We start from the raw sequence: 25,849 nt of genomic DNA on the forward strand, positions 1-25,849 counted from the left end.
TCACAGCAAAAAGGGCCTGTGTTTCAATCCACTCGCCATTCTATGTGGTATGTATATATCTTCACTGTGCCTGTGTGGGGTTTTCCCTGCATACTCTAGTTTCCTTCAACAATACAAAGATATGCATTGTCATAGGAATTAACCTAAATGCTGACAAGGTCAATTTCAAATGCACCTTTTAATGACGGTAGAGAAGTAGATGTAAGTTCATGGGACAAAACAACAAAGATCTCCAACAAATGGTAGGAACACCCTCCAAAAAAGATGAAAAATGAATCCTTAGACAAAGGAAAGCTGGGCCTCCAATATATGTTGAAAGGAAGTGGAAACACCAGGGAAACAAGACACAGCTGAAACAAATCAAGGACAACAGGACAGGGAAATTAAAACTAAATACAGGACACATAAGACAACAGTGTATTACAGTAAAAGAGGAAGTAACATAACAGGGAAATACTAAACACAGAGACGAAAATTCGAAAATAAGCTAGAAATGCTGGGAGACTTGACTAACTCTGAGCGTAAAGAAAACTGATATAAATAATAAAATACTAACAAAACCCAGAAAAGAAAAGTAAAACGAACTATTACCAAACACAGAGGCAAACTATGTACAAAAGTAAACAAAACCTTGAAAAATATAAAGATTCCAAATAACACAACTTGTCATGACCCTGTGCCTTCTCGGCTGACTCTGTATGGCTACAAGTGTTTTTGTTGTGCTGCATCTCTCTCTCTCCCCTCCCGCGCACTGCGCTCTACCGGGGCGGAGTCGTGACGGCTCCAGCCCCTGGCTCGGACACCTGCAAGCAATCATCTCACCCACTTCTTAAGGCGGCTGCTGAGAGTGCTTCCTCGCTGGATTATTGTGTAACACTCGTCAGTGTCATCACCTATCTGAGCCGTTTTTCGAGTTTCTGTCGTGCCACTACTTACCTGCCTTTCCTCTCTGTGCCAGAATTCTCGCCAGCCTGAGGACCGCCGTTGGTGAGCTAAAGCCGGAGTCCGAGCTACCTGAGCTTCAGTGGATTTTGTACCTAGCCCTCTTCTTCCCATGCCTGTGTTCCCCGGAGACCCTCTTCCTGTGCCCCCTCACCCGTATATGTTCGCACTGGTGTCTGTGTGTGTAAATAAATCACGAACTTAAGTGACGGTCTGCCTCCGAGTCCCTCCTGAGCCTGACACAACTCACATTTCATAATCAAAAGAGACATTAATTAACAATAAACTAGAGTTCAGAAAAGAAAAAAACCTCTGGACTCAGAATCTAGGACCATGTTAGTGGGTGATTTCAAATTGGCCATAAATGTAAATGGTTGTTGTTTCTGTGTAAGACCTGCGACAGACTGCCAACTGTAGCCTGGCTTTCACTCTATGACAGCTGGGATAGGATCCAGTTCACCTGCAACCCTAAACTGTATAAGCAGTTGGGAAAACAGAAGAATGTAAATTTACAAAATCAAGGCCAGACAGGTCCAGCGGCAGTCTAGCATTACAACTACAGTTTTAGTGAACTTATATCAAAGTCTAGCAACTCGCACAGTTCAAAAGAACACGCAGTGCTCTAGTGCGCACAAAATACAGTGTAAGCCATTTGAAAGTAATAAAAATGCAGGGAAGAATGAACAGAGTTGGGATGACATTTGTTTCACACCCAAGTGAGTTTGTAGCCATGCCGTCGATTCTGTTTACCCCCCTCCCAGTGATGGGCTTGGAGCAGCCCACCCTGTCTGCTGCCAGTCATATTGGCCTTCCTAGCACGACGGACCGTCAGAGCTTCTGCCAAGTCTGGGAACACACTAGTCCTCAGGCCAAGGGGACACATGCTAGTAAGGGAATTTGGCAGTAATGGAGTGTTAAGAGAGAAACAGAAATATATGGCAGAGCACAGGAGACACACAGGAGGAGGAAGGAGAAGAATGCAGAATTCTGAACGCAGCAGAAGTAGAAGACAGACGGAGTACAAAAATGTAAAAATAAAATCTACATTTGACTAAAAATGCTGTCATTATAATCAAAATTAAATTGCTGGAAGTCAGCTGCTGTCTCTCCCCAACTCACAACTCTCTCCAATTCTTGTCTGTAAACAACACTATTAATGAGACAAAATCTCTCACTATGCCTCTCTCTCCCTGTCTCTGTCATGCAAACACAATCTACTGCCATGCAAACTCATACCTCACAGACACTACACTCACTAATTCACTCGCACAATATACACAAATGTAATGAGAGTGTGGTGTTTACACTGTGAAGACTGATGGCTGTTATTAAGTCAGGATGTGTCTCGCTCTGTGAGATAAGTTTATTTGGTGCTGTGGTTACACGAGGGGCATTTGATTGTGATTTCTCTATCTCATAGCAGTACCACCCCCCAACAACCCCAAAAACGACAAGTACGATATTAAAAAAAAAAAGAGAGAGAAACAAACAACAAACAAATGCTAATGAATGGAAACAGATTATTACAGAAACAATTCAGAGCTCCTGCTGTTTTTTTGAATTTTCCAAAAAGGCACATTTATGTTCTTTGATCATCCGCCTCATTTGTTTGGGACCGACTCATCGTGTGAAATTACTTTAATCAGAATCTGTGAGGAAGTTGTCGAGTTACCAACAAATAAACACCCGATCAAACAATTTATATAAACTCTGCGTCGTCGCAGCATCCACCACCTGTTTAGGTATGTAAAAAAATAAGCTTCAAAATAAGCCTCACATATAATCTGTATAATATTTGCCTTCACTATAATTTAACATGTAGCCTCACAGTCCTACCTTTATATTCATCATTATACCAACTTTTGCTTTTTTTTAATAACTATATATTTTGTTTACTTGTTTTGTTCCTAATATAAATGACTTAAAATGTGCTTTTAGATTATCAGACAGACTCAAAACACACAATATGGCTGCATTTTTTTATTAGTATTCATTATGCACACCATTTGTACTAATGCCATTTATGCTTCATTTAGGGAACCATGCACATTATGCAGAAACATAACCATCATGGTCTGTAGGTCTGTTGTGGCTGTTTTGTGTGTTCAAGTTTTTTAATTAATCTCTGAGTTCTGTGTTTTTGTCTCGGTTTCCTAATATTTGAGTGCTGATCTTTATATTTTGAGGCCAGGTTTATAGTCTGGGTTTGTCTACATTTTTGATGGGATGTATGGTTCTTGCTTTACTTTCATTCACATTTCAATGTTTCCTTTGAAATCTAGTTGAACTTTTATATGTTTGCTTCCTTGCAATTGTGTCAGCTTTTAGTGTCTGTTATTTAGTCATTTTGAGGTGTTTTCTGTTGGGTTTCCTTGTCAGCCTGTGTTCTTGTTTGTTTTTGTTAATTTACTTGCCATTGTGAACCTTTGTCCTCTTAAATCTTCTTATATTTAAATTCTAATTACTGTTTAAAGAGCCTGTTCATACATGCTTATTTTCCTTTATTAAAATAGCTGTCTGTAGTGTTTAGTGAGTTAGTTCCTGTTTTATTTCAGTAGTCAACTATCACCTGTGCTCCGTGCTTAGTTTTACTTCCTCTGATGCCTCATAGCCTTGACTGTCAGCATGTTTGCCAGAGATATTTCCACTTCTCTAATAACCCTTTGTATATAAATGATTCTGTCTGTTACTAAGAACAGTGAATTAGCCAAAATAAAGGCACACCTTCTGTTTAACCAGTCCACCTCCTGAGCCTTCATTTTGGGTACTTAACCTGCAACTTATGACATGCATGCATGGTTACATCTACAATTGTGCATTTGTGTATTCATCATAAAGAAAGGGTCATCTTGTTGCAGACAACAGTACACAATATTATTTACACTAGCACATATTTATGGCATATGTATGGCAACTTCCCTTAAATGACCATGTGTTTGGGTAGATCTACTAATGCACATGAGCTTTCCCAGGTTCTAATGATGATGTTGTGCTGGCTTCTTGTGATATTGAGTTTTCAAGTTTGTTTTACGGTTTTTGTTTTTATCACTTTTTGTGTTTTTAGTACCCTTGGTGTTTTCCACTGTTGCCTCCCTTTGTCTTATTCCCTTGCCCTTGTCCATGCTCAGTTGTCTTTCGTAATCTTCGTGTCTTTGTATTAGGTTGTGTTTTACCCATTTCCTTTTTACTCTGGGGAGTAGTTTTCTCACATCTCTTGTTTTTGTTTTTACTTCCCGCCTCTGTGATTGCTCATCTTCTGGGACACTTGTTTTTTCCAAATTGAGATGAGTTTTGTTGCCGACTAGCGCTACATCTAGATCTTATTTCTCACAGTTACCTGTACACAGATATTCTTTGATATCCTTGTACACAGAGGTTAAAAAAACTGTGATATTGTTACACTTATGAAAACTGCTGTTTTTTGTGATGTAGAACACAGTCTTACATCTTTTATATGCATAATGTATGATCGAGCGCATTTTTCATTACAAAGGGGTGTAATAGCCTGCATGGCTGGCTGCTAGTTCATCCATCTCGGTGTATGATAAAATTGGAATATATATGCGCATTATGTTTTTAATGTTTGGCTCAGGTTTAAACATTTTCATAAAATATGGAGCACAGCACAGCATTAACGCTGTATTTTTTTCTTCATATACTGAGAAGCTATTTAGTTTCCCAATTCCCTTTTGGATTCAGTCATTAAAGATACGTAAAGTGTTACAGAGTTTCTGCATTTCATGAAAATTATTGCAATTTGAAGAAACAAATATTTTAACACCCCTCGATTTCTAGATTTTAGGTTAAATGCTAGTATACGGAGAATTCTCACCTAGTATTGCTCTCTCATTAATTCACATCTTTTTTTCATCAGTTACTGGTCCCCACTGTGCGCATTTTGACAAATAAAGTCATTTCCCAAAATGCTGAGGCTGCTTTTAGTTTAGCTGCTGATGACACAGAGAGAAACTTTGCAAGGCAGGAAGCAAAAGAGAGACAATAAGCAACCTCAGGAGAACTTACTATCTGCAGATTCCAATTTGAAAACCAGAGCAGGTCTTAATTAATACTAAATAAGTAATTGATGAACAATGGTGCAGAATGTGTTCAGGGGAAGCTTGTTTGATTATGCAGATTAGGAATGAACAGACTAACAAGGCAATTACTTGAATGCCCAGTTCGGTGTATGCATGTGGAGATACATTCCACCAGCAAATTTCTAGGCACTTGTTTGTGAGCGTGTGCTGTTGTGCCCGAGAGTGACTGTGTTTGTCAACAGGGGGTTAACTAGTAATTAGCATTAACATTCATGCGTACTTTCTTCAGACCCAAACCTAGTGTAATGCAGGTGTGAATGTGACTTTGAGAATATTTTGCCACGTCCAAACAAATAAAATTGCAAAAAATAAAACACTGTTGGGGAATTGAGTACTGAAGTTTGAACTCAGTCCAGAATCTGCTGAGACTTGTACATATTAAAAAATAGGCTAAGGCTCCAGTCAGACAGCCCAAGAGACCACTCGGTGAACATGTTGTAAGCTCCAGTCGCTACGGAAAAATGTATCTCCAAAGTCATAGGCAAGTATTTCTTGGAGGTTGCTGGCTGTCGCTGGCTAAAACCCCAGCATTCTGCAATAGCAACTATCGGTTGCTAGCAGATTTACACAGTCACTCATATTTGCCTACTGGTAGTAAAACTTTTAATTTCAATTACTTTTTTCTTTTTAGAATTATTAAGCTACCCAATTGAAACGTGCATAGCAAGGTTTCAGTTTCTGATAAGTTAAAAGTCACTCTTGGTTTGGTGTCCAGTAGTAGTAAAGTTGATGAATCAATAGCAAAATAGTGTATATGCATTTATATGTTTTACATTAGGAAAAAAACATAATAAAGGGTCATTTATTGTCTGTTAAATTGATAAGCTCATACAGAATTTCACAGCAAGGAACTTTACTACGAAATAAGCCTTTACCAGCAATTTTCCAAAACCACTGGAAAGCTTTTTTATTTTAAGTCTTTTGGTTATTATTCGAGTCTTAGTTTTGTAAGTTTTAGTTTTATCATATTCAACTTCAGTTCCTTGAGCTGTTTCTTGTGGCTTTTTTTCTCTTTTCCACTTCCTCTTACTAGTATTCTGTTCATATATTATCAGTCTTCACTCTGTCACATGTGTAACAAATCTTTGTGATACTCATTGTGACAAAAACCTTTGTTGTCATTACATTGTTACATCTGACTAGTATTTCATTTTATCCAAAGAAATATCAGATTTGGGATTTTAATAAGTTGCACATGCAACAACAGACATGATAATTTTAGTTCTAGAAGTACCTCTATTTTCTGCAATGTAGAATGTAAGGGGGGAATTGTTGTTCTTACATCTGTGAAGGTTCTCAGTCATCCAGGTCATCGCAGTCATAGGAGCTTGCAAAGAAAAGCGTCTGGACCTCTTTAAGTTGCTTGAAGACGTTTCTCCTCTCATCCGAGAAGCTTCTTCAGTTCTAAGGTCAAATGGTGGAGGGACCCAGATTTAAACCTAGTGGGAGTGACCCCCCACAGAGGGACAAAAGGACCCCCTGATGATCCTCTAATCACCTGAGCCAAGGTGTGAAAATGGGTGTGGGTCCCAATCAGCCAGGGTTTCAGGTGAGCTCATTGTGAAACCTGGCCCCACCTTATCACGCAATTTTCTGAGGTCAGATGGCCCAGGATGTGAGTGGGCGTTAAGGCGTCTGGGGAGGGAACTGAAAACTGGATTATAGATGGCAGACAGTTGGTGTCGTAAACCACCGCCTCTGTTCAAAGATGGTCGCTCACAGTGGACATAGATGGCTTCCTTCACTCCTCTTTCAAACCATTTGTCCTCTCTGTCCAAAATGTGAACATTGGCATCCTCGAAAGAGTGTCCTTTATCCTTAAGATGCAGATGGACTGCTGAGTCTTGTCCCATGGAGGTGGCTCTTCTGTGCTGTGCCATATGCTTGTGAAGTGGCTGTTTGGTCTCTCCAATGTAGAGGTCTGGGCATTCCTATGGCGTTATTTTTGTGCCACTATTCTGGGCACACGTAAAAAAGGTTTGCAGGTGCAAGTGTTGCATTTTGAGGAGAAATTTATTTTGAGAGAAGAAAAGCTGAATTTGAGTGAACAAAATTCATTGCTGTGTGCAAAAAATGTATTTCAGTGTTTGCTATTATCCATACACACACACAATAGCAGCCCCTCTCGCTCAGTTTTTGTATTTGCGCTCGCTCGCAATGTGTTGCTCGCACTCTTAACATTTCTGCCCGTGGGCGCTCAACTCTTTCTCTACACTGTTATATTTGTGCCACAAAACCAGCCAATCACCAAAAACGTTAGAGCACTTATGGAAAATGTGATGTCTTGATGAATCGAGCAGATATTTGAAGTTTACACAGCACCATTCTCGCATGAAAATATCTTAAAAGTTTATTTTGTGACCCAGAAAGAGTAATATTTCAAACTCCGCCACTCTGTGTTCCTCCGCCACTGCCTCGTTTGAGTTTTGGACGAAATGGATTCTGGGGATATTGCATTTCGTCACTTCGAGCTGATTGGAGACCAGAACAGCCAATCAGATATTTTTGCATCCAAGTCTGTGATTGGCTGGTTTTGTGGCACAAATATAACACTCAAATTCAGCTTTTCTTCGCTCAAAATAAATTTCAAAATGAAACACTTGCACCTGCAAACTTTTTTTTACGTGCGCTCAATTTTTCTTTACATGCGCTCAGAATAGTGGCACAAAAATAACGCCATACATTCCTCGCTACACTGTACAGCATACACCACATTGTTAAGTTTGTGTTTTGGCGTTTTGTCTTTTGGGTGAACCAGTTTTTGTCTGAGTGTGTTGCTGGGTCTGAAATGCACCGGGATGTCATGCTTGGAGAAAACTCTCCTGAGTTTTTCTGATACACCGGCTACATAGGGGATGACAATGTTGTTGCGTCTGTCTTTCTTATCCTCCCTCGCTGGTGTCTGATCTTCTTTTCTGTGCCTCTTTGCTGACTTTATGAACGCCCAATTAGGATAACCGCATGTTTTGAATGCTTCCTTTACATGTGTGTGTTCCTTCTTTTTTCCTTCAGGCTTAGAGGGAACATGTTCTGCCCAGTGGTGTAGGGTCCTAATTACTCCAAGTTTGTGTTCCAGAGGGTGATGGGAGTGTTAAGGTTCAAAATTGAGGAAGGAGAGTACAAACCACCCTTGGTCCAGAAGGTCTTGGTCAAACAATGATTTTAATGAACACACACGTGTGGGAAGACAACTCTGTATGCCGACAGCAAGTAGTCTTCAACTTAATCAAAGCATGAACAGATATTTTATAGCATCAGGGTTTGATTTACTGACGCCCCTTCATGCGTCACAGATACATTTTATACATAGATCAGATCAACACCACAATGACTTTTAACCCAGAAGATCATCTTCTATTTTCATGGCTGGTACTTTCCGTTCTTGTCTTAAAGTGAATTGTTCCTCTTTCTTACCGAGACATGACTAATCTCTCCTCTAAATAAATCTAACTCATGTGTGTGTGTGTGTGTGTTGACCTCACATGCTCTTTCTCAATTCACCTGTTGCACTTCTGACCTTTCACCAGACCAGAGGCTCACTGAGACTATATGTATGTCTTCTACTAAATAAATGTTTTAACCAAGAACCTCTACTAAAACCTTAATATGAAATGACCTGATATATAAGTGTTTTGTAAGCATGTACTGCAATTCCTTCTATGGCTCCAAGTCACTTGCACAATAGATTGTCCGGACATCGCGCCGAACAAAGCTTCCAACCCCCAATTAATTGACCGAGCTCCAACTCTTTAATAAGCACAGATATGCATTATGTATAAAATAGTCATAACTGCACCTGAAATACAAGGTCAACATAATAACTGTATGCATAACATCTTAAGGCCTTCTTAAAGCTATCTGTTACATTGTTAAAGCCTCGTCTTAGCCTGCTGCTCAAAATAACTTTCACTTCTGCAAAACTCTCCAAGCCTGTTTCCTGTCCTGTTACTTTTAGCCTTTCTGAAAGACACACTGTTTAAACCTCTAAACACAATATAAACTCCAGATTATATTATTAATGCAATGGTAATAATGATGATTATTTAACAATAGCAGTAAAATAATTTCCCTGCTCCACAGGAGTCAAAGAGGAGGTACTGGTCCGTGTGTGTGGGCTTCCGGTAAACTTCGATGTTGATTGGTCCAGATGACATGTTAATTACATGGTAATTACTTGATTCACTGATTAGGTTGCTGACCCATGTTTAGACAAGCACTTAATCTTGACCGTAAAAAAAGGCACAAAAAGAGGAGAAATAAAGCCAAACCGTGAAGTCAACTCACTGAGTGTACATGTGATGGAGGAAATATGATGTGATTTTAACTAGTAAGAGTGACATCTTAAAATACTGACTAGCAATTCTGCTTCGGCTGTTGCTAGGCAAAATGAAAAGACTAAAACATAATTACAAAAAAATAAAAGACCCTGCAAACAAGGTGATACATTATGAACCACTCAAGAGGTAAAACTTTTCCAATCTAAAGTTGTTTTGAGCAAAATTGCACTGCCAATTTAAATATTCACCAAAATGTCAGGACTTAAACACTCCTCTCTGGTCGCTTATCTTGCTTAGAAAGGTAACCTCATAATTACATTTTAATATCTGCAAAAAACCCAGAGATAGTGCAAACTTAACTACCTGAGCTGCAGTTCCAATACTGCCTATTCAGCTGTAATTGCTCAGCAGTATTAATGTCAACAGACCCATAGAAACAGCTCCGAATTCAACTTATTCGTTGCTGACCTGATTTAAATAGTAGAATTTAGTTAAAGCACGGCTTCATATTTCTAAAAGTTCAAAGTAAAACAAAAAAGTGAATTTAATACATGAATATAAGGACGAAAGCAATGAAGTCATTGGCGGCTTTAAGGTTATCATTTACTTGGCTGTTGGGATTTTTAATGTTTTATTATAGTATGATTTTGAAAAGCTGTTACATCCAACCTTACCATTTTTTTATCCTTTTTTTTCAGGTTAGAACACAATAGTGACAGGCTAGTGGAAAGAGGAGGAAGGTTAAATGGTAGGACAGATAAGAGAAATTGAAGAAACACCACCTTTCTTTCTCCGCTCAGGACACAAAAAAGAAAGATGGACCAGTGCCAGCACCGAAATCTTGGCAGCAGGTAATGAGAGGACCGTGGATGCTGGTAATGCCTTCAACCATCTTCCCTCTCCACATCCTCTCATCCTGTCTGCCAAGGTTAGGTAGTAAAGGGCTTTTTATCTCGTTGTTAGTCATTATCGTGTGCCACTCTGTCACTCTTCACTCCCTTCTCTGCAGACATCTTAAAAGAGAAGGAAAGAGGTGCGGAAATGGGCAGAAAAGTGTGAATGAGAAGAGAGAGCAGTATTCCAGCAAAGATGTTGCAATAGGGAGTGTTTGCGTGTGCAGTGGAGATGTCTGCTTGAGCGTGTCCATTTTACACCTTGCGCATGACTGGAACTGAATCCATTTAGAGGGGAGAGAGGTTTTCAATCTGACTGACAACTCTTTCCACATAGTTAAGAATCACAAGCAAACAGTCCATGTGGGAAAGGGTTTTAACTCTGCAGTGCTGTGGGAGGACAGAGGCAGCAGAAAGCTGACCGTATTTCTCACACAATCAGACAAACAGACTTCCCTTCCACTCTGCCGTGAACACTACTGCAAGCTTGCTGTCTCTTTGTATTATACTGCGTTCTATAGTGGTGCATAAAGCTTGCGAGCAGGCAGCAGGTATACCAGAATGTGTCATCGTACTTCTTCCCGCCCCGTCGAAAAAAATAAGCGATGTTTATTGTCTTCCATTTCATTGCAACTTCCCAAAACAAATGTTCTTCCATCTAAAAGAAAAAGGTTTCTGCATCAACACTCAATGAAATTTCACATCAGCTAAGTGTGTTCCTCTTAAATGCCAGAAGCTCCACAGGAAGATGTACAGGTAAACAGTGAAATTTAGTATTTCCACATCAGCACACTCCTGTCAAAGCAAACTCATTTCAAGAGTGTCAGGTAAAATGATTTTCAAGTCCCCTCCTTTTCCTGTATTCTGGCTTTTTCTTAAATTGTTTGCTTAGCATTGTTTATGCTTGTACAAACAGCCAAGGCGTCAGATTTTATTAATTATTACTGAGGCTTTCACTTCTTTGGGAGTTCAGTTTCCTGCTACTCTTCACAATACAATTCACCAAAGTCACCTAAAAGGTATTCAGCTGACACAAAATGAAGGAATTATTTGTGTGTTAATATTAAATTCAGAGTTATACAGGAGCTTTTTGTTGTCCTTTAAACGGGTTAGGGAATACAGATTAACATTTATGGCTCCACAGTGCTGATTTCTAGCTCTAATTTCTAGATAAACTCTTCATGCCAGAATAGTTGATCATGATTCCCAGATAATCTCTTTCATGTTACATGGGGCTTTGGCACAGATTCCAACCTCATATTCTGTCTGAAACAAGCTATTTTGGCTCCTTTCCTTCTCCATTTAAACAGTTTTTATTCTTTTATTTGGGCTGTTCACAGCCAGAGCTTTGTGCATATGTCAATGCCCATATGTGTGCATACGCACATGACCAAGGACGACCACTGTTACTGACATCACAGAAATCCAATGGTAGTAAAAAAAAAAAAAAAAAAAAATGAAATAGAGCATTTAGAGCAGTCTTTAGCTTAAATGGATTACTAGCACATACCTTTGTTATTTAGAACATTGGTTGTGCTTACTATGAGCATACACCTTTGTGACAGTATATGTAGAAGTGCATAATCAGTCTACTTTCAAGCATTTTGAGAAATACAGTTTTTAACAATAATTTAAAAGTTTTGCCTCTCTTTTTGGCAGAAAGCCATTATCCCTCTAAAAGCACAAGAGTAAAGCAGAAATATTCATAAATTAGAGTAATTTGTGCAAAACACTAATTGTATTTCTCGCAACAGGATCTCCTATGAGCCTTTTGACAGGTGCAGAGTATAAATACTTGTCAAATTGCAATTGTACAATTTTTTCCTATTTGTGTCCAAGGCAAAAAAAAAGCTCAGCCAGCTACCAGCAAATAGCTGCCAAGAGCTGAGCAGCCCAAAACTAAAAGACTCCAAATGTAAATCGTTCTCTTTAATCTCTCATATTGCAAATTATACAATAATAATTACAACTTTGACCTTCTGTTATTCCCACTAAATCTAATAAATGGATGAATAATAATAAAAAAAATAAACATTTAAGGTTATAAATCCAAATTACATTACATTCCTGAACAGTAAAAGTATTGAATGTTATGACTGAATAATTTCTGATTTTTCAACACAGTCCAGTGTGCAAGTTCACATTTGGGTATAAAAACATCAATTCAGTTCATGTACAGTTTTTTAGTCAACCTGTGTATCAGATACCCTATGCAAATGGACAGTTATTTACTGTAAATTTTTCCAAACAGAAACTGCTTTTTATCAATTGAATTCAATTCCATTCAATTGCATTTATGTAGCATTTTCACTTCGAGGCACTTTACATTGTAAGGTAAACACCACACAATAATATAAATTCTAGAAAACCCCAATAACTAAACCACTCCTTTGGTTCAAAAACTTGGTGACAGTGGGAAGGAAAAACTCCCTTTTAAGAGGAAGAAACCTCCGCCAGAACCAGGCTGAGGGACCGGCATCCACTGCAACCAATTGGGGATGAGGGGAAAGAGAAGAGAGAGAGAACAAGACAAAAGGCAAAGTATAGGAGAGAGCCAGAGTTTAAAAATGATTAAATGTAGTAATAGTGTATGAACACAAAGCAAGTAAAAAAAGATGAGTGAAGAAACACCTGATGCATAGGAAGGCCCCAAGCTGCTTAAGCCTATTGCAGCATGACTAAGAGATGGATCAGAGATGGGTCACCTGATCAAGTTCTAACTATAAGATTTAACAGAAAAGAAAGTTTTAAAAGCAACGAGTCCCTGTCTCCTTAATCACTAGGAGTCAGTTCCATAGTATAGAGGCTTAACAGCTGAAGGCGATCAGCCCATTCTACTTTTGAAAACTCAAGAAATACAAGCCTGCAGTCAGAGAAAAGTGGTCTGTTAGGATAATAAGGTACTATGAGGTCTTTAAGATCACCAGGCCCGATTATTCCAGATTTTGTATGTGAAAAGTGGAAGTCAATGAAAAAAAGCTAACATGGGACAAATATGATCTCTTTCCTGTCCCAGTTTGTACTTGCTGCCACATTCTGGAGCAGCTGAAGGTTTTCAGGGACCTTTTAGAGCAAAATGACTCCAATATTTCTCACAGTGTTACTGGAGGTCAAGGTAATGCCATCCAGAGTAAGAATCTCGTTAGACATCATGTTTATGAGATTTTAAGAACTTCAAGTACCTCAAACCTCAAAAAATAATAATGTACACACTTCCCACAGACTTAAGAACAGGAAGCATATACAGTTTGTGTTTTTGACAGTTGATAGACAAGTATTGACTGGAAAGTGTACAGATATTGAGAAGGGAACTGGGTGAAAGAAGATGTAATTGTCAACTCTAGGAATAACTGGATATGTGTCTGAAAATATATTTTCACTTGCTCAAATCAAGTATCTTCCTTCGATCACTGAAATTACACTGATTGAGCGTGTATTTTCTCCCTCTTAAAAACAATGCACTTTCCAGAACGAGGCTCAAAATAAAGCTAAACACTCTGGCAGCGTATGAACTTGGGAAGAGACACAGGGAGGTTAATGAGATGAGCCATCCATCCATCAATCCATCCATGGGGGGGCTAACCTACTATTGCTATAATAGAGGAAAAGGTGGGTTACACCCTGGACAGGTTACCAGCCTACTGCAGGTTTATAAGCCATGATGTTTTAGTTTTTGAAATTTAGGGTCGTTTGGACCTCCCTGTAAGGTAATAGCAGTAGCCACATCATGAACAAAAAATACTTTCCTTCCCTTAAACGTAATTATGTGCTGAATATTTGAAAGTGCTTTTATATGAATATTAGGCGGACTGGTGAAAAAGCAGCAAATCCTTCACCTTATGAATAAAACTGGAAAAATGGAACAAACTGCCTCAGTGGAATACCATTAGTCTGAAATCAGTGGAAGCTATGTTCCTCCGGGTACTGTATAATAATACCGTATGTCAAGTTGTGATAAGAAGGAAGCAATAGGCACACCCATTAAAACTAATTGAGAAGTAGGATAAAACATGCACTGGGGTGTGCCAGTCTCTTTCTGTCACATAACCAGTATATACACAAAGGAAAAAACTATTTTGCTCTGCAGATCTTTCACTTCTGTCCCTATATATTTTCCTCTTTTCATTTCTTTTTCTTCTATGTACGCCACTTTCAAACCCCCAATTGAGCAGTACTCTTAAAGTTCTCAAACTCCAAATACTCCCTTGCTTCCCTTAGCAAAACCTTTCTCTACCTATCATCATTTTCGCTTAGACCCCAGGAGTACTGAACAATAAATCTCAGAGTGCAAGCTGAAATCCACTTAGTGGGTTCAAATTCGACAAAGTGAAGGTTGCCGGAGCTAAACTAATTTCCATGGTAATAAGGACAGAAGCAAAGTGGTGTAAAAGTCATAAATGTCACAAAATGTATTTATTAAGAAAAGAAGAGCAAAACATCACTAAATTCTGTCATGCATCTATTTATCAGCTTATTGCTTGTCGCACCTTATCCCAAAATGCACTGGGTTAAAAAAAAAAAAAAGGCAACTATCCAGAGATGCTGATGTTCGCTGGATTATAAGCATAAACCATACTGTACAGTCAGTCTTGAATTCTAAACGCAATTTAGAGTTTGCAGAGAGCTGAATCCAATGTAGATAATACAGTCATGTGAAAAATACACATTTCACAGGATTATATGGAATCCTGTGAAAACTAACTACGACTGATGATTCAGTAGCTTGTGGAGTCCGGTTTAGCATGAATAACCTGAAGTATTTGTTTTGTGTATCACTTTATTCAGTTCAATTTTATTTTTATCTCGCCAAATCACAACAGTTCCCTTGAGGCACTTTATATCGTAAGGTAAAGACCCATAAATTATACAGAGAAATTATTACTCTTTATTTGTTTTGGATCGATTTTGTCCCACTTATCTTTTCAACATCAGTTCATTAAAGTTTGATGGCATTTATTTATGAACAGCTTTGTTAAGGTACTGCAACAGCATTTCATTGGGATTGAGGTCTGAACTTTGCAATTCCTTGATTCTTTTCTTTTTTTTAGTTACTCAGAAATATTCTTGATTTATTGCTGAGCTTGGGATGATTTTCATATTATATGATTTGTGCCGAGCCTTAACATTCAGAATGATCGTTTAATATTTGACTCTAGAATACTTTGGTATATAGAAGAGTTTATGGTTGACTCAAATTTCCACTTTGGTCTCATCTCCAGAAGTCTTATGGTGTGTTCAGATGCAACTTTTCAAACCTAAGCCGTCATGAACTTTAACATTTAACAAGCTAACTGAGGCATGTAGCTCTTGGGTCTTTTGCAGTTTCTCTAAGCATTGCACAGTCTGACTATGGGTTAAATTTTCTACTCCTGGAAAGATTGGCAGCTGTCTTGAATGTTTTCCACTTGTGAATAATCTTTCTCACTGTAGAATGATGGACTTCAAACTGTGTAGAATAGACCTTATAACCCTTGCCAGATTGATGGGCAGCAACAGTTGCTTCTCCCTTATGCTGTTCCCTTATCTGCTCAGCACGCTTACACGCTTAATTCCTATAGAAGCAGCACAACATGGAGAGTATAGATTATGGATTGATCTTACTGTCTGAAGAGTATCTTATATGGCTATCATTACCATTAGGTTAAACGAATAATGGATCAGAATAAGTGAATGAATATTTAGAAGTAGGAATTAGTGACAAATCATTTTACCTTAGAAGTAAAGTGGTGGGTATGTTCCTCAAGTCTCTCTGCGACCTGGTAAGGTGCTAGTCAAGCTAGCACCAAATGGGTAAAGCGGAAAATGAAAGGGAGGAAGCTGACTGACCCAGATTAGAATATAAAGCTTACTGACTTATTTGCTGTGTCTTAAAATTACATTCTGATATTGATGAGATGAGATGAGATGAGATGAGAACTGATGCTACCTAAGCACAATGTATCTGCCACACTGAGAGTTTTAAATCGTAATTATGTGAGTAGGTTAGATGAAACTGTGTGCCATGGGAGCCAATCTTGGATCCGATGCATGTATGTAAGCACAGAGACATAAATAGGCATGCATACTCTTTTAGTCCGTTTAGATTCAACCATGTCTGATTCATTTGTATAAATCTTAGTCATCGCAGAAGCTAGAACATATGCACAAGCTTTCAATTTCAAATACACAATTATCAACAAAAGGATGTAGAGGCACTACATGCAAATATTACCCTATGGGGGTGGCTATTTATAGAGCTTGCTCTGCTTGTGCGCGAGCCTGTTCAGGTAGAGCACGGTTGTTTTTGGCACTTAGCTTTTTTTTTTATTGCAAACACTATAAAGCAGCGTTGTCACATTGCAAGACCCTCTGCACGTTATAAATTTGGGCAACTGTCAATCTAGTACTATTAAATTATGCCTGCGTGATTAAAAATAATGAGCACGCTCATATGTCTGTGGAGCTTTATTTAGAGATGTGGCCTGTCACCTATGTTTAAGTTCTCCACAAAAAATACACAGTGAAAAGATGTCTATAGTCACAATAATAAACCTAATAGATTTTTTCACTATGGTTTCAGTGAGATTTCTGAATTGTCAGTCAAGAAAATGCAGCAAAAAATGTCATTTTTTAACCATATTACCAGCTGTGTCTTACACTCTCTCTCTTGCTCTATTTGGGTTGGCAGTAGACGAGCAGGATTACTCTTGGGGTGCATGTGTGTGTAAGCTCCACTAGTTTAGTGAGAGAACCGTCACGCACAGAGGTAAGCAGTTGTCGAGGGCCTAAGGTCCAAGCACGAAACCCTCAAAGACTTGAATGACGTCACCTGTGTGCACAGCAGGGGAGGTTTTTTGTCTGACTTCTAGAGGTGTATAAATAGAAATGGGACAGCACTTTGGGGCTTGTTTGTGCATTACCTTGACAACGGCAAAACATGTTTTGTGCCATTAAGAGTTTGTAACTATCAAATGTCAAATGTGTTTTTTCTTCTTTTTATTATTTTTTTTGTATTTGTCAAATAATTTAAAGCATTTTTTGATAAATAGGCTAAGTCTGTAAAGTCTATAAAACAACATACACTTTTTAAAAAAAAATTAAATTTTTATTTTAATTATAGAGCTAGTTGCTCCTTTTGTACTTGTTTACTTTTTTTAAAAATCCATTTGAGTTTCCCCTGGTTACCCAGTGTTTAATATCATTGAAGCAGAGGCTGCAGAAAGAGTGAATAAAAGGATCACATTGCCTGCAAGAAAGCCCTCATGCCCTTTACAGTTAGAGCGGGACAGACCTAACCTATCACAGACACAAAGATATGTCCATTATGCATGAATCAATGTAAAAGAAACTGTCTGCAAACACCACGAGATACCTCTAAATGTCGCTCCAGAAGCTTCACGACAAAACACTTTTATATCCTCAAATATGAACTACTTAGTATTACTGTAACTTGACATGTGTGTCTTTGGGATGCGGGTAAAACCCATGGAGGCAGAAGGAGAACATGCAAACTGACCAGAAGACTGAAACTAGGAACCCTGTTGCTGTGAGGGAACAGAGCACCACTATACTGCCTCACTAGGACTATGTGTTAGTCAAACATTCTCTTCCTGTCACATAGTATAACACACATGAGCCTTCCTCATGTGAGCCTGACTCCTAAAAATAAATTGCTGCACATGTCACACATAGACTCAAGGGCCATTTTAGTACCTGTCTTCTCAGGAGAGAAAAATAAAATAAAATAAATAAACATGCCCTTCTTTTTTTCCCTCACCCCATCTCCCTTTCCACTCCATTCTTTTCAGCTTTATGCTGGGTTTGTACTTTGCAAGTACAGAATACAGTGTTTCTGTCACTGGGGAGTGTCAGCATGTCTCTTCACTTGATATGCATTAGATTTTCCACACTTTCTGGTAGTTATCTGATTCCAACTCAATATGCTGCCAGGGGAAATTGAGTCCTAAGGCCAAAAGACAGAGAAGTTTTTGGCAGCTTTTTAAATTCATTACAGTATTCTCGTGTGGTCTCAATGGAGCTCGCCTTGCAGCACAAGGCCACGGAGGTGTAGAGCAAACCATGCTGCCACTGCAATGCAGGAGCTATTCTCTTTACCACTAATACAACCTGCTAACTTCTATCAATGTGTGCAGGGGAGCAGAAGTATGATAAACTCATTCATCCCTCAGCCTGGTATAATACAAGGAGGTCACTTTTGATATTTTTGAAATGTTAGTGTTTGTATTGAGAAACTGACATGCCAATAATTCTGCTAATGTTGAAAACTTTTTTTCTCTCACTGTTACTTTACCTCATGAATGGCAGGCTGCTGGTCAGTCAGTCATTTTGTCAGTCTGTTCAACACTTTGGTCCAGATTAATATATTCTAAGTGGAAGATCACCATGAAGCTTGCTGAGCATGTTCATGCTTCAAAGATGAAAATCCCTTTTGGTTTTAATGACCGATATAGACTTTTAACTGACACTATGCTTAGGAATAAACTCTGTACTAGCCACACTGGCAGCGAGTATTCCAGTCTTTTACACTTCTATAGAACTGGAAGCCCAAATGTTCAAAGGAACTGTCAGACGCAGTGCAACAGATTCAGTTTACTGAATTTATTTAGTGATTTTTGTTTTGTTTTGTTTTTTCTTTCTGAGTATTGGTTAAGTTAGATGACACAAACTGACATGTTTTTATTCATACTCCCATCTCACAAAAGGCAACTACTTTGTAATTTTTCCCTTTATAATTTCATCATCTTTTAAATCCATGCTCAAGGACATAACCTTTGTAGTTCTTACTCAGATCAGCAGAGAACTGCTTTCTCTCAGCCAGCAGATGATTGGTGTGTTGTAATACAAAGACAAGGGTGAAATGCCAGTCTAACACAGTATAAAGGTAACAAAATCCAATTACCAGCACCTTTAAAGCTAATTATTAGCCACTAATTAAAGATATAACTTGTTTGAAATGTTCAAAAACATTTTTTCACTTTGGACAAATTTGTTTTCTCCTGCTCTTCTAAGCCCTTAACCTGCGCTAAGCCAGGCTAACAGGCTTCTACTAGTTGCATTCTGTTTAGTCTAGAGTCTCAGAGTACTTTTTGTGAAGTACAGCCAAAGTGCATTGTCAATACAATCATGAGTACCTGCATGGACGAACTGTGGCTTGGCAGTTTAGCACTAAATGCTAGGCTGACTTTAAGATGTTCATGAAATTAGCCTTTTCACTAGCTTCATCTTAGTGTCCGATTGTTTGACCATCTCTGTCAGCCACAGTATGCTCCTAACATTCACAAAAATATTACATTTTCCTACGGTGAGTGATGATTGAATTTTAATCTTAAAAAACCATGTTAAGTATATACATTTTGTATCATCACTTGAATAACATTTTGGTAACCTCTAGCAGCACTAGACATAAATATTGGATCTAAACAAAATTTATTTTCAGTCTTTTCATCTCACTCATGAAAGTCATTAAACTGTTCCCCAAAATGTCATATTCCTTCACTCGAGTGCATTTCATTGTCTGGTTTGTGTTATGCAAAGCATTTTGTAATTCCTTCCTGTTGAATTGTGCAATAAAAACAATTTTACTTTGCCTAGCTTATGTGCTGCATGTCAGCTAACTGCTTCAGCTCTGTTTAGATCACTAAGCTTTACTTTCCCAGAAGACATCACCTGATGTAACTGATTTAAACGATGTCAGTCTGAGCAGCTTTAGTGTCCACAAAGAAGAAAAAAAAGATATTTTTTTTCACTATTTGCACAGACACACTCCAGCATTTTATTACAAACCCAATTCCCAGTTGTTCTGAAAAATGATTTTAATCTGTACTTCTTGGCTGCACCATATCCCAAGGAACAACAAGAACAGAGAATGAAGTAATGTGACAGACGATAAAGGAGCTGTGCTAATCAGGTGCTAGCGGAAGACTACATTATACTCGCTAGCTATATAATCTTCGTCCATGCTTTATTTCCCACTAGAGTGCAGCTTCTATTTTTCAGTTCATTTGCATATTTTGTAAGGCAATTGCCCATAACGTAAAAACCAAAGGGTGTCAGTAAACTGTCGCTATCAATTGTATGCTGAAGATGTGTCAAGCTGTCTTTCTGTGTTTCACTCCTGAATCGTGTAAAAAGTTCATTCTAGTGTCCAAAGCACAGTTACAGATGAGAACTGACTGTTGGTTGTGTATGGTTTTGTGTCTAGAACAAACCTGAAGAATACGAAATATTACCTTCACTAAGAACATTGATTGGGCTCTGTGGAATATCAGAGATACTGATATATTTGGAAACTTCTAGAAATAAAATAACTATATAGGTAATATCTAGAATTTTTATTACTGGCTGTTCATTTTACATCAAATGTTATTTAACAGTGAACAACTGTGCAACAAGGGCGTTTTTAGCCCATTTTGGGGGTGCTGATGCACTCCCAAAATTAATCAAAGCACCCCCAAAGATTTCTTACTTTTTTGACAATATTTGGTACAGGATATTGTCATATTTTTTTTGTGTGATACACTACAAAAACAATATCGAAAGCATACAGTAGTTGGTTGAGATGTAATATTTTAACAACAAAAGAATAGATACCCCCACTCCCAAAATGGTTTGTTCCAGCTCGCCTCTCCCCTACTCTGGCTCTGGTGCCCTTTGTGCCAGAGCGATGGTGGCTGAGACGCAGCGGAGCGGAGGTGGAGTGCCTGGCTTAAAACAGGACATATTAGCGGCATTTAACCTTCTGTGAATCTTTATATACTTAGGTAGGAGTCAGGGCATGTTTCTTTTAGCTGAAAAACATTACACCCAGGTAACCTGCAGTGTGGGAAACGTGACTGACTACCAAGGACAGTGACGTCATCAGCGAGAGACCGGTGACCAGCATCGCGGAGCATGACGTCCGAGCGGCACTGAGGAGAGTGAACACAAGGAAAGCGGCGGGGCCAGACGGCATCACCGGCCGTCTGCTGCGCTGCTGTGCTGACCAGCTAGCAGGTGTGTTCACTTACATCTTCAATGAGTCCCTGGCGAAGTCTGTGGTCCCCACATGCTTCAAAAGATCCACCATCATCCCTGTGCCCAAGAACAGCAAACCCTCATCCCTGAACGATTACCGGCCAGTTGCACTGACCTCGGTAGTAATGAAGGTGTTTGAGAGGCTGCTGAAGAACATCATCTCCTCCTCCATCCCAGACACCACAGATCCGCTGCAGTTCGCCTACAGATCCAACAGATCCACAGAGGATGCCATCGCCCACGTCCTACACACCGCTCTCAGCCACGTGGACAAGAAACAGGGTAACTATGTGAGAATGCTGTTTGTTGATTACAGTTCAGCGTTTAACACAATAGTGCCCTGCAGACTGTTCACAAAGCTGAGGGATCTGGGACTTAACAGCCGTCTGTGTGCATGGGTGTTGGACTTCCTCACTGGCAGAACTCAGGTGGTGAGGGTGGGCAGGTGCTTCTCCAACAGCATCACCATCAACACAGGAGCACCTCAGGGATGTGTCCTCTCGCCACTGCTCTACTCCCTCTACACTTCAGACTGTGTGGCCACCCATGGCTCCAACACCATTGTGAAGTTTGCTGACGACACAGTGGTGTTGGGTGCCATCTCCAACAACGATGAGGCGGCCTACATGGATGAAGTGAAGAATCTGGCATCGTGGTGCCAGGACAACCACCTCCAGCTGAACGTCAGCAAGACCAAGGAGCTGGTGGTGGACTTCAGAAGGGGTCAGCACAGAGACTACAAGCCCATTATCATCAATGGAGCTCCAGTGGAGAGGGTGCAGTCGTTCAAGTATCTTGGTGTCCACATCTCCTCAGACCTGACATGGGCTGCCCACATTCAGGTCCAGACCAAAAAGGCTAGGCAGCGCCTGTATCACCTACGACAACTGAGGAAGTTCAGGGTCTCTCCAAAGATCCTCAGGATTTTTTTATACAGGCGCTGTGGAGAGCATCCTCACACAGAACATGACATCGTGGTTCGGGAACAGCTGTGTGAAGGACCAAAAAGCTCTCCAGAGAGTGATCCGTACAGCAGAACGCTGCTGCAGGATTGCTCTCCCCCCGCTTCAGGACACCTTCACCAGGAGATGCCGGACTAGAGCAGCGCAGATACTGAAGGACCCGTCCCATCCTGGCAACAAACTGTTCCAACTTCTGCAATCTGGTAGAAGGTTCCGCATCTTCCGGGCAAGGACAGAGAGACTCAAGAGGAGCTTCTATCCCCAAGCCATCCGTGCCCTAAACACACACCTAAACACACACACCCGCCCTCTCACATCATCTATAAATCAGAATCAGAATCAGAATCAGAATACTTTATTGATCCCTGGGGGAAATTATTTTTTGTTACAGTGCTCCATTTTAAACCAACATTAAGACAAGACAGACAATACGCTAACTAAGAATAGTACAATATATACATATATATACATACATACATACATACATACATACATACATACATACATACATAAGTCACTTATAAATAAATAGTTGGAAAAGAAACATGTGTAGCTGTAGCAGCAAACAGTGTGTTAAGTGGATGCGTTGTACAGGGAGATGGCCACAGGCAGGAATGATTTCCTGTGACGTTCAGTGGTGCTTTTCGGTAATCTCAGTCTCTCACTGAACGAGCTCCTGTGACTGACCAACATATCATGGAGTGGGTGGGAGGTGTTATCCAACATTGTCTTTATCTTGGACAGCATCCGCCTCTCCGACACCACCTTGAGGGAGTCCAGCTCCATCCCCACAACATTGCTGGCCTTCCAGACACTCTAAACCAAGGCACAATGTACATTTCAATTCCTTTAATTTTAAATATGTTTATATTGTCTATCCTGTAAAATAGTCAGATGTCTATTCATATTAATGTACAGAATTCACCTGCTTGCTCCTACTACTGCACATTCACCCAGTGTATATACTATATGCATATGTGTGTGTGTGTGTGTGTGTGTGTATATATATATATATATATATATATATATATATATATATATATATATATATATATATATATATTCTTCCTCTACACTCCCCCCCCCCCCCCCCCCCCAATTTTTGCACATGTCGAGGAGCGTGTCAGGCTACATTTCACTGTGTGTTATACTTGTATAACTATGCATGTGACAAATAAAGAACCTTGAACCTACAATCTAAAACTTAAAATTGTCTGTAGCCTGCTGTTGTTACCACTGTCCTGTTTGAAAAGGAATGAGAGAAGCTGCTTATTTTGTCATATGTGCCGATATTAAACCCAAGGTACTTAGTAGCTAACTGACTGGATTCCCATTAACCTTATAACTGCTGTTGTGTGTGTGTGTGTGTGTGGGGGGGGGGGTGTTTGTGTAGATAGAGACAGCCAGGTACATAATGGATATAAGGACATTTTTTTCAAAAAAAGGAGCCACATTCAGTTAAAAGTGTAAGACAAATGATCCGTCAATAAAGGATAATGTTGGATCATTGTTTCAGTATTTATATATTTTATGTGGTACTTCAGTGTACTTTTGGTTGAAAGTACACTGAGGACTTTTCTATTAGAGATTTCAATAGTATTTTTTCATATTAATTTAATTTTAAATTCTAATACAATCTATTTGCGTATGATTGTCAGTTCAAAGAGGGAGAGAGGAAAAAGGGGAAAGTACAAGGTCAGGAAGAATCAGGTAAGAAAACAGACAGGGAATAGTGACAGGCACAACAGAAACTGTTAAACTGCTTGAGAGAGTTGATCACCAAACAGTGATTTGCCAGCCTCAAGGTGAGGTGACATAGGTTAAAATAAAAATAAAAAATCTGCAGAGCCATATTAGTATCTGCAGCAAAGATCTTTTCATACATTGTACCATAGGCACAGTTGCCTCCATTTTTATTATTTTTTAATTAATATTTTGTACATTTGTACATTTCAAGGACTCTTCTATTTTTGGAGTGTATTTTTTATATATCTGTATTATATTATACCCACACTTTAAAAGTGAATCTCTGTCCAAAAAATGCACTCAGTTTACTCACTGTGAGCATCATTCATTATTCTCCCCCAGTAATTAAGGTTAGGATATGTATTTTTGTATTCCAATCCATTCTTCTTTTGCAGCATTTAAATAACCTTTATCAGATTTGATGGTTTTGTTACAAACTTTTCAAAAAAGTGTTTTGCTTTTCTTTCACAAATGTGGGGATTAGAATTTGTTTTTATAATTGAATATCGATTTATTGATTAGCATTCAAATATCTCAGTGAAAACAGAATAAAGATCTACCACAAAGCAAGAAACCACGAGACAAGGCTAACCAAAAGGTACTGGCTGAAGCATATGCTTATTAAATTGTGTTAAAATGTACAAAGCAGTGATGTCGTGTTTTGAGACGAGGACCCAGGCACAGAGAGACTTGATGAATTTAAGAATCTTATGATTTAATAAAGAAATTTGCAGACTTGCACAGAGATGGTAAGATTATGATGACTGATAACAGAGATGAAGACAACAGATGACAGGGACAGGGAGGAACAGGGGTTTAAATGCACCAAGGAGACAGTCAGCGAGAACTCGGGACAACTGGAGGCATTTAGGGATGCAGGGACTGACAGAGACAGGGAAGAAGTCTCATTGTGACAAGCTTATCTTGCCTGGCTGGGCAGCTCTCTGGGTCCTCAGCACCCCCAAAGCTCTGATCCTAGAATCGCCCCTGCTGTGCAACTCTCTTTTTCTCACTAACTGGTGTATATCTACACACTAAACATTTTTAAATACTTGGCCTCTAACCCTGTTAGGAAGAGTTTTGATTTTACCATAAGTGTGAACTCTAGCTGCAAGATTGTTAATTCTGTGTGATCATGAACAAGCTTTGCTGCCTATTTGTGGGTCACTTGGCCAATACAAAATATCCATTCTTGGGTTACTTTTGCAGCATGCTTTGGGACATTATCCAGTTGTACTGTGAAGCACTGTCTGATCAGTTTTCAGTTTTGGCTGAACAGTTCTGTACACTTCATAATTCATCCTGCTACTTTTTTCAGCAATCCCACCATCAATAAACACTGGCAGTTCCATATGTCCATTTCATATTATTGCTCCCACCACATTTGACAGATGATGTGGTAAGCTTCAGATGATACCATACCTCCTGTCATTCTGGTACCAATTTAGCTGTCTTCTGTGGTCTTCAAGCCCTTTGGTATTGCTGAGTTGGCCACTGCATTCCTTATTTTTGTGAATGCACCAGATTGTTGATTTGGCCACCCCAGAGAAGGTTTTGCTATCTCTTTGATGGTTTTATTTTGGCTCTTCAGCCTCCGTCAAATGCAGAAATGGCTGTAATTCTTAAAGAGTTGAGGGGATGCTTTTGTTAAAGGCCTTAATATAAAGTTGAAAGCATACACTTTAATGGTATCTTGACTGTTTGATTTTTGAAGTCCACTGTAGTGGTATACAGAGAAAAATTCTATTTTGACAGTTACATTGATGATTGAACATGCCACACTACAGTTGGTCATAGGGATATATCAGTGCATACTTTCGTAGCGTTAAGTTAGCAACAGTTGCAAAACTGTGGCTTATTAACTGTAGCCATGTTAGGGATAAGTTATTATAAGTAATTAATAAAGTTACAGCTGTTGT

This window comes from Aulonocara stuartgranti, assembly GCF_965226115.1.
Source record: "Aulonocara stuartgranti genome assembly, chromosome: 17".
Taxonomy (NCBI): Eukaryota; Metazoa; Chordata; class Actinopteri; order Cichliformes; family Cichlidae; genus Aulonocara; species Aulonocara stuartgranti.